The sequence below is a fragment of the Macaca thibetana genome, chromosome 2 (genome assembly GCF_024542745.1).
Source record: "Macaca thibetana thibetana isolate TM-01 chromosome 2, ASM2454274v1, whole genome shotgun sequence".
In the NCBI taxonomy this organism is placed as follows: domain Eukaryota; kingdom Metazoa; phylum Chordata; class Mammalia; order Primates; family Cercopithecidae; genus Macaca; species Macaca thibetana.
In genome coordinates this window covers 162,877,111-162,885,574 of record NC_065579.1, presented here as the reverse complement: position 1 = coordinate 162,885,574, position 8,464 = coordinate 162,877,111, and positions in this window count along the sequence as shown.

Sequence of the window (8,464 nt, the reverse complement as noted above, 5' to 3'; positions counted from 1 at the left end):
TGAACATAGACTCTTATCAGAAGTTCTGCCTTTAGCCCTTTGTCCTGTTTCCTCAGAAGCATGTGATCTTTGTTCCACTTTTTTGCCCTCTGAAGCATGTGTTCTTTGTGACCTACTCCCTGTTGGTACATCCCCTCCTCTTTTGAAATCTTTAATAAAAACCTGCTGGTTTTGAGGCTTGGGTGGGCATCACAGTCCTACTGATATGTGATGTCACCCCCAGCAGCCCAGCTGTAAAATTCCTCTCTTTGTACTCTTTCTCTTTATTTCTCAGCTGGCCGACACTTATGGAAAATGGAAAGAACCTATGTTGAAATATTGGGGGCGGGTTCTCCTGATATCTGGTGCATCAACATGGTTTTCTTTTTCCTAAGTACATGTGGGAACCCGATTCCCTTTGGTAGGTGTGGAGAAATGTTCATCGGTCCAGTCCACAGAAACGCTTTTTCAGCTCCCTGACTATTGGTGAGTTGTCTGTGTATTGTCTGGGGTAATTAAAGATCACGCGGAGTCTAAACATTATGCTTATCTCTGCTATATTAAATTCCTGTTAAAACAGGGAGGAGTTCAAGTGCCCATGGAAAATATGGTCACCCTATTCAGGGCAGTAGAAGAACACTGTCCTTGGTTTCCTAAAAATGGAATATTAGACCTCCACAGTAGGAGGTGGGGTGGTCGATCTCTGTAGTACCATTCCTCTAAATTTACTACCTAATTCTTTGCCTTTAATTGTCCCCCCGGGGAGTCACTGGCCCTTTACCTCAAGGTTCCGTGGGTCTGGTGTTAGGCAGGGCATCCACCTCTGCTGAAGGTATCATAGTTCATACTGGTCTCATTAATTCTGATTCCTTGATGAGATTAAACTTATGGTGTCTGCCAAAGTTCCTGGTTCCATTCCAGCTGGTGAGTCAATTGCTCAATTACTTTTACTACCTAATATTGTTTTAAACAAAGGAGATAAGACATGGGGCCCTAGGATGGGCTCCAGCGGCGAAAAAGCTGCTTATTGGATTAATGTAATTTCTAAACAATGGCCCACCTGCACCATACACATTCAAGGAAAAAAGTTTGAGGACCTGGTAGATGTTTCTATTGTTTCCTCTAATTTATGGCCTTCCTCCTGGCTTAAACATCCCGCTAACATGGGACTAGTAGGTGTTGGAAAAGCTGATGAAGTTCACCAGAGCACATTTATCTTGCCGTGCACTGGCCCTGATGGTCAAAAGGGTACAATTAAGCCTTACATCACGCCAATCCTCATTAATCTTTGGGGTAGAGATTTGCTGGCATAATGGGGAGCTAAAATTAATATTCCATGTAACTCTTATAGTGCTTCCAGTCAACATATAATGGAAAACATGGGGTTTGTTCCCAGACTTCGTCTTGGTCCAAGACATGAAGGAATTACTAAACCTCTTCAAGTTACTATTAAAGAAGACAGGGCTGATTTAGGTTATCCCTTTTGATGACGGTCACTGCCATGCCTCCTAATCCTATTCCTTTACAATGGAAATCTGAAACACCTGTTTGGATTGAGCAGCAGCTGCTCTCCAAAGAAAAACTAGAGGTTTAACTCAATTGGTTTCTGAACAGTTAACAGCTTGGAAATGTGGAACCTCCTCTTTCCCCCGGAATTCTCCTGTGTTTCTAGTAAAAAAAAAAAAAAAAAAAATCAGGCAAGTGGAGGATGGTAACTGATTTAAGGGCCATTAATACTGTAATTAAACCTATGGGAGCTGTCCAACCCAGCATGACTGCCCCTGCTTTAATACCTAAAAATTGGCTTCTTATAGTTATTGATCTTAAAAACTGTTTCTTTCATATTGTTTTACATAAATCAGATTGTGAAAAATTTGCTTTTACTGTACCCTCTATCAATAATCCGGAGCCTGCAACTCGTTATCAATGGAAACTACTTCCTCAGGGACAGGCTGTGGTGGAATGGGCCAATCGCACTTTAAAAACTCAATTGTCCAAACAGTCTGAGCAACAAAAGCATAATTTAACCATTCCCCACTCCCAATTACATTTAGCATTGTTTACTTTAAACTTTCAAATGTTCCTAAAGACAATACTCTAACTGCAGATGAACACCATTATACAGACAAAAAATTCTCCCTAAATGAAAGCAAGCCAGTGTTATGGAAATCTTCCCATACCTGGGAACCTGGAACAATTTTAAAGTGGGAAAGGTGGTATGCTTGTGTTTCATCAGGAGATCATCAATCCCCGGTCTGGGTGCCCACTAGAAGACTTAAACTTTGTGTAAATACTGACAATGAAAACCACAGGGAAAAGACGTCCGCGTCAGAGACCACCCTCAAACCTGGTGAGATCTGTGCCACCTCCTCAGAAATTGGCATGCCAAATCAAAATGGGTCTGGTTCAATCCTCCCTAATGGCAATGGAGACCCCTCTAACTAATCCCACTTCTCCTAATTCCCTTTCTTTTTCTCCTTATGAACCTAAAAATCTCACCATTTCTATTAGCCTGAAAATAACATCCCTCTGTTCTTCTCTTCCTCCTTCAGCACTGGTTCTTGCTTAAATAGGTTTTATTTAATAATTCTCCTCCTTATACTTTCTGTCTCACCAGTTTCCCCTCAAAGTGATTTACCTGCTACACAAAAGTATTCTTATTGGGCTTATGTGCCTTTTCCTCCGCTTACTCGACCTCTCACCTGGATGGGTGCTCCTGTGGAAATCTATACTAACAATAGTGTGTGGATGCCTGGAGCTACAGATGACCATGGCCCCGCTCAACCAGGAGAAGAAGGCACTGCATTTAATGTTACTATGGGTTATAAATACCCTCCTCTGTGCCTCGGACATGCACTTGGTTGTATCCATCTAGAAACTCGAGTCTGGGCTGTTTATCTTCCGGGGAGATTAGCTAAAAGGGAATGAGGACATTTGGTCTCTGGCCTCTCCCTTTCTCCTTTAAGACAAATAAAAAGGGGAGTAATAGGAGATACTTCATACTTTCAATATAAACCTGTAGGAAAACCATGTCCTAAAAATTTTGAGGGCCCATCTAAAACTTTAATTTGGGAAGACTGTGTTAACTCACATGCAGCAGTATTCAAAAATGACTCATATAGTTTAGTAACAGACTGGGCACCAAAGGGCTATTTAAAAAATAATTGCTCCTCTGGCAGGAGGGAATGCCTGGAGGCTACTTATTTTATTTCTTATTGGGAAGATGAGAATCATCATCCTACATTGCATAAGAGGTTCAGCTCGTTCTTTCCCTTAAAATGGGAAGATAAGAGCACTACCCACCCCCCCAAGGCCTCGTATGATATTCCCCATTCTGAGCCCAGAACACCTAGAACTTGGAAATCGGCTATTGCCATGTCAGGATTGCAAGTATGGAAAGGGAAAACTTTTCTGTCTGTTGTCCCCACTACTGCCCCTCGCATCTGTGATGCTGAACCCCATGATAAATCCCCTTTAAACCCTTTTCCTCTTTTTGATGCCAATCCTCCTTTATGGGACTCCGATTGGCATTATGATAATTCTTCTTGACCCAAGTATACCCCTCTACCTCTTCAGCATCCCCGGGCACCTCAGATAGCTTCTTTACAGTGGAGAGCATCAGGTGTTGCCACTGCCACTCCTCTCCCTCAGTATCAACATAGATTCAAACATTCTGCTTTGTTTACCTCCAACCTGACTATTCCTATACAAAGTTGTGTTAAGCCTCCTTACATGCTGTTAGTGGGAAATATCAAAATTTGGATGAACAATCAAACTGTCTAATGCATTAATTGTCATTTATACACTTGTGTTAACTCCTGTTTTGACTCCAGGTAAAGTGTAATGTTGGTTCGAGCTCGAGAAGGAATCTGGATACCGGTAACTTTACCCAGACCTTGAGAATCTTCCCCCTCAGTACATTTAATTAATGAAGTGTTACAATGAATTCTCAAATGATCTAAGAGATTTGTTTTCACTTTAATTGCTGTGATCATGGGCCTAATTACAGTCACTGCATTGGCCACCACTGCCGGAGTGGCATTATACCAATCTATTCAAATGGCTCATTTTGTTAATGATCGGCAAGCCAGTTCCACCCAAATGTGGAATTCTCAACAAGGCATTGATCAAAGATTAGCTAATCAAATTAATGATTTAAGACAGTCTGTTATTTGGCTTGAAGATCAGGTAGTGAGTCTCAAACATCACATGCAAATGCAGTGTGATTGGAATACTTCTGATTTCTGTGTCACACCATATTCCTACAATGAGACTGATCATTCGTGGGAAATGGTCAAAGGACACATTCTGGGTAGGGAAGATAATTTATCCTTGGGCATAACTAAATTAAAGAAACAAATTTTTGAAGGCTCTCAAGCTCATTTATCCATTGTGCCTGGAGCTGAGGCATTAGATCAGGTGGCAGAAAGTCTTTCTGGAATAAACCCCACGACTTAGATTAGGTTTCTCTGTTTAATCAGCTTGTTTTTAGTATGCCAGACCAGTCAAAGAATCCTGCATCAAAACTAACAGAATGAACAAGCCTTCATCGCCATGGCACATCTGTATAAAAAGATAGGGAGAGATGTTGTGGGAAGTCAGGGACCCCGAACAGAGGGACCAGCTGGAGCTGCAGCAGAGGAACATAAATTGTGAAGATTTCATGGACATTTATCAGTTCCCAAATAATACTTTTATAATTTCTTACGCCTGTCTTACTTCAATCTCTTAATCCTGTTATCTTTCTAAGTTGAGGATGTATGTCACCTGAGGACCACTATGATAATTGTGTTAACTGTACACACTAACGCTAAAACGTGTGTTTGAACAATATGAAAATCAGTGCACCTTGAAAACGAACAGAATAACAGCAATTTTTAGGGAACAAGGGAAGACAATCATAAGGTCTGACTGTGGGGTCAGGCAAAAAGAGCCATATTTTTCTTCTTGCAGAGAGCCTATAAACAGACGTGCAAGCAGGGAAGATACCGCTAAATTCTTTTCCTAGCAAGAAATATTGATATTAATACTCTGGGAAAGGAATTCCTTCCTGGAGGGAGGTCTATAAACAGCTGCTCTGGGAATGTCTGTCCTATGTAGTTGAGATAAGGACTGAGATACGCCCTGGTCTCTTGCAGTACCCTCAGGCTTACTAGGATTGGGAAACTCCATTCTGGTAAATTTTTGGTCAGACCGATTCTGTGCTCTCGAACCCTGTTTTCTGTTAAGATGTTTATCAAGACAATACGTGCACCACTGAACATAGACCCTTATCAGAAGTTCTGCCTTTAGCCCTTTGTCCTGTTTCCTCAGAAGCATGTGATCTTTGTTCCACTTTTTTGCCCTCTGAAGCATGTGTTCTTTGTGACCTACTCCCTGTTCGGACGTCCCCTCCTCTTTTGAAATCTTTAATAAAAACCTGCTGGTTTTGAGGCTTGGGTGGGCATCACAGTCCTACCGATATGTGATGTCACCCCCAGCAGCCCAGCTGTAAAATTCCTCTCTTTGCCTTTGTTTCTCAGCCAGTCAACACTTATGGAAAATAGAAAGAACCTACCTTGAAATATTGCAGGCAGGTTCTCCTGATATAGCATCTTGTGTAAGGCCAGAGTTAGAAAATGACAGAGCCAAGAACCAAAGCATATCTGATATGCCATGGATCCATGTTCTGTACAAGATTTTCTCTGTGCCGAACAGCCCAAATTAGCACAGGTTTTTTTTATATATATATCTTTAAAGTTTTAAGTTTGATTTTCAAAAATTATTTTGGATTCTGACATGGCAAAACAAGCTCCAGTGGAGAGGCTTTTGATGCCTTTCTACGAATTACTTCTACTGGGAGTACAGACAGGAAGTGTCTGGAGGCCAGGCTGGATGCTGCTTAGTCTCTGCTGCTTAGAGGTCACTGAGAAACCACTCCTTTTGAAAAGTTGGCTGCTGTTGGTGCAAATCACTGAGGAGGAAGACTCCACACTGCTTGTCTCCACTGTCAGAAGAGAGGATTTGACACTGTGGGAAACTTGTGCAATCCCAAGATTGCTATGGATTCATTATTTTTTTACTTTTAGTCCATATTCCTTTTTCTTTAGCCACACTTAGATATTTTTTCTTAATTTCTTTTCTCAATATCCATGACTTTTGACTTTCATTTTCTGTTTAAAAATACATTCTCAAATCTTTTATGACACAATAAGATCTTGGTTTAATTTCTCAATACCCACTAACCATCCACTTAACCTTCTGTCCAATTCTTGAAAAATATTACTTCTATTTTGAAAAGGTTTTCGTCCTTCTAGTTTTTGTGTTTAACTTCTTACCTCATGTTTCTTATCACAGGGGCGATAGTGAGACAGAGAGCCCACAAGAGAGAATAAAACTTACTTTGTTTACGCATTGGGAGGATGGTTCTCCAAAAAGCCTCCTTCTGAGCTACTTAGATTATTGATGGTTCATCTCATGTGGGAGCATGTCTTAAATCAAGGCCCCTGGAAAACAGACACTGTGGTGAAATTTGCCTACAAAAGCTTTATCGAGAAGTGCTCTTGAGAACAACACCTACAAGGGAATGAGGGAAGCAAGAGGGGATAGAAGGAGAAGTTGCCTTCCAATAAAGTTGCAACAGAAGCTTCAGCCCTTCCCACAAGAGAGTTCTAGAACGGGGATGTCCCTTCAGAGTTATCGAGAATTGAGGCACAAAGCCAGACCTCTGTGCATCCTCCTTCATTATCCACTCACTACCTGTGTGCTGTTCCCAGGGAGAAAGCAAAAACTTAGAGAGGCAGCTTTCTTTAGATCAAGGAAATTCTTGGAGAGTGATACAGCTATGAGCCATCAGCAGGCAACACTCCCAGCAGCAGAAAAAATTAGTGCTTCAGTCCTGAATGGGGAAGTGGGACAGTGCACCACAGTATCCACTACATACCTCCAGTTTTCTCAGTGTTGATAGCATGCTTAATTTTCTGAAAATATTTTACTTCATTATATCTTTAGTGGGCCAAATGGTGACCCAAGATATATGCAAAAGGCACCTGTAAATATGATCTAATTTGGAAAAAGGATTTTTGCAGATGTAATTCAATTAAGGATCTCAAGAAGAGATCCTCCTGAATCAATGGGGTGGGCCTTAAATCCAATGACTAATGTCCTTATAAGAAACAGAAGAGGAGATGACACAGGGAAAGGAGGAGAAGTCCATGAGAAGACTGAAATAACTGGAATGAAGCTCACAGCCCCAGAAGCTGGAAAAGCCAAGGAACAATTTGTCCCCTAGAGCCTTTGGAGGAAGCATAGCTCTGCTAACACCTTGATTTTGGACCTAGTCTTCATAATTGTGAGAAACTGAATTTATTTTATTTTAAGCCACCAAGCTTGTGGCACTTTGCGACAGCAGTCCTAGAAAACGAATACAACATCTTATACCATTTAATCGCTACATAAAATTTGTATTCTTAAAACTCTCAGTAGGAGGGAGAGTGGCATTGAGATACTTATATCCCTAGGTTTCCACTGGAGTGGTTGCCAAGGTTTGGCTACACATCCATGCTGAAGGCCACAGTTCCTGTTGGGAGGCTCTCTCCCTTTAGCTACCCTCACTGGTGGCTGTCTCTCATTTCCCTTCAGTCATAGGAAAGAAAATGACTTCCCAATGTTGCTAATCCCTAAGAACTACGCTGCCCTGGTCTCCCCTAAGCCCTACTACATCTTTATAAATAGCCCCTATACTAAACTCTATTCAATTATCACTTTTGAGTGTGCCTTCTGTTTTCCACTGAGACTAGACTGGCTTGTCAACTCTGGGGTAATTTAGCTCCCAGGGAGCAATGACTCAGTCAATGCTAAGCCACTAGTGACAGCAAAAGTTGTATTGCAGCTTTTCTGAGATTTTGTAATATTATGTGCCTATATGTAAGAGACTTGGATTTTATAATAGTTATTTTCCCATAGTTATAGCTTTAGATCCTTTAACCCTCTGGCTTTCAAAAAGAAAGAATCTTGTCATTGGTAGAGATAAGTTTGTCATCCTTATTTTTATCTATCTTAAGTACTGCTATTGAATTCCATCCCTTAGGTAACAAGAATTTCTCTATTTTCTACAGTTGATTTGAGCACTTGGAAAGCCAGTCATAAAATGTCTTAAGATTTATATTCTCTCTGGCAGGGCAAATATTGTCTGCTTTTTTATGTGCTGCTAATTTCCTTCATCTTACATACTCCACAGGAGACCTACAGGTAATAATTGCTGGCAGATCTAATGGGCTCCTTGAACTGCTCATAGCTACTGTAGGCACCCCTCTTCTTGATAACGCTGAGATAATATCATGGAAGAAGAGAGATTATTTATCTTTGTCTCCCGTACAGATCAATCCTAGTGCCTGACATTTAAGTGGAGCTCAGTATTTGTTGAGACACTCAGCAGAATTAAGAATGTATCTGTTTTTAGAACTCTGACTAGTTTATTTCAATTTTGTGGACCTTGTGAAATGAG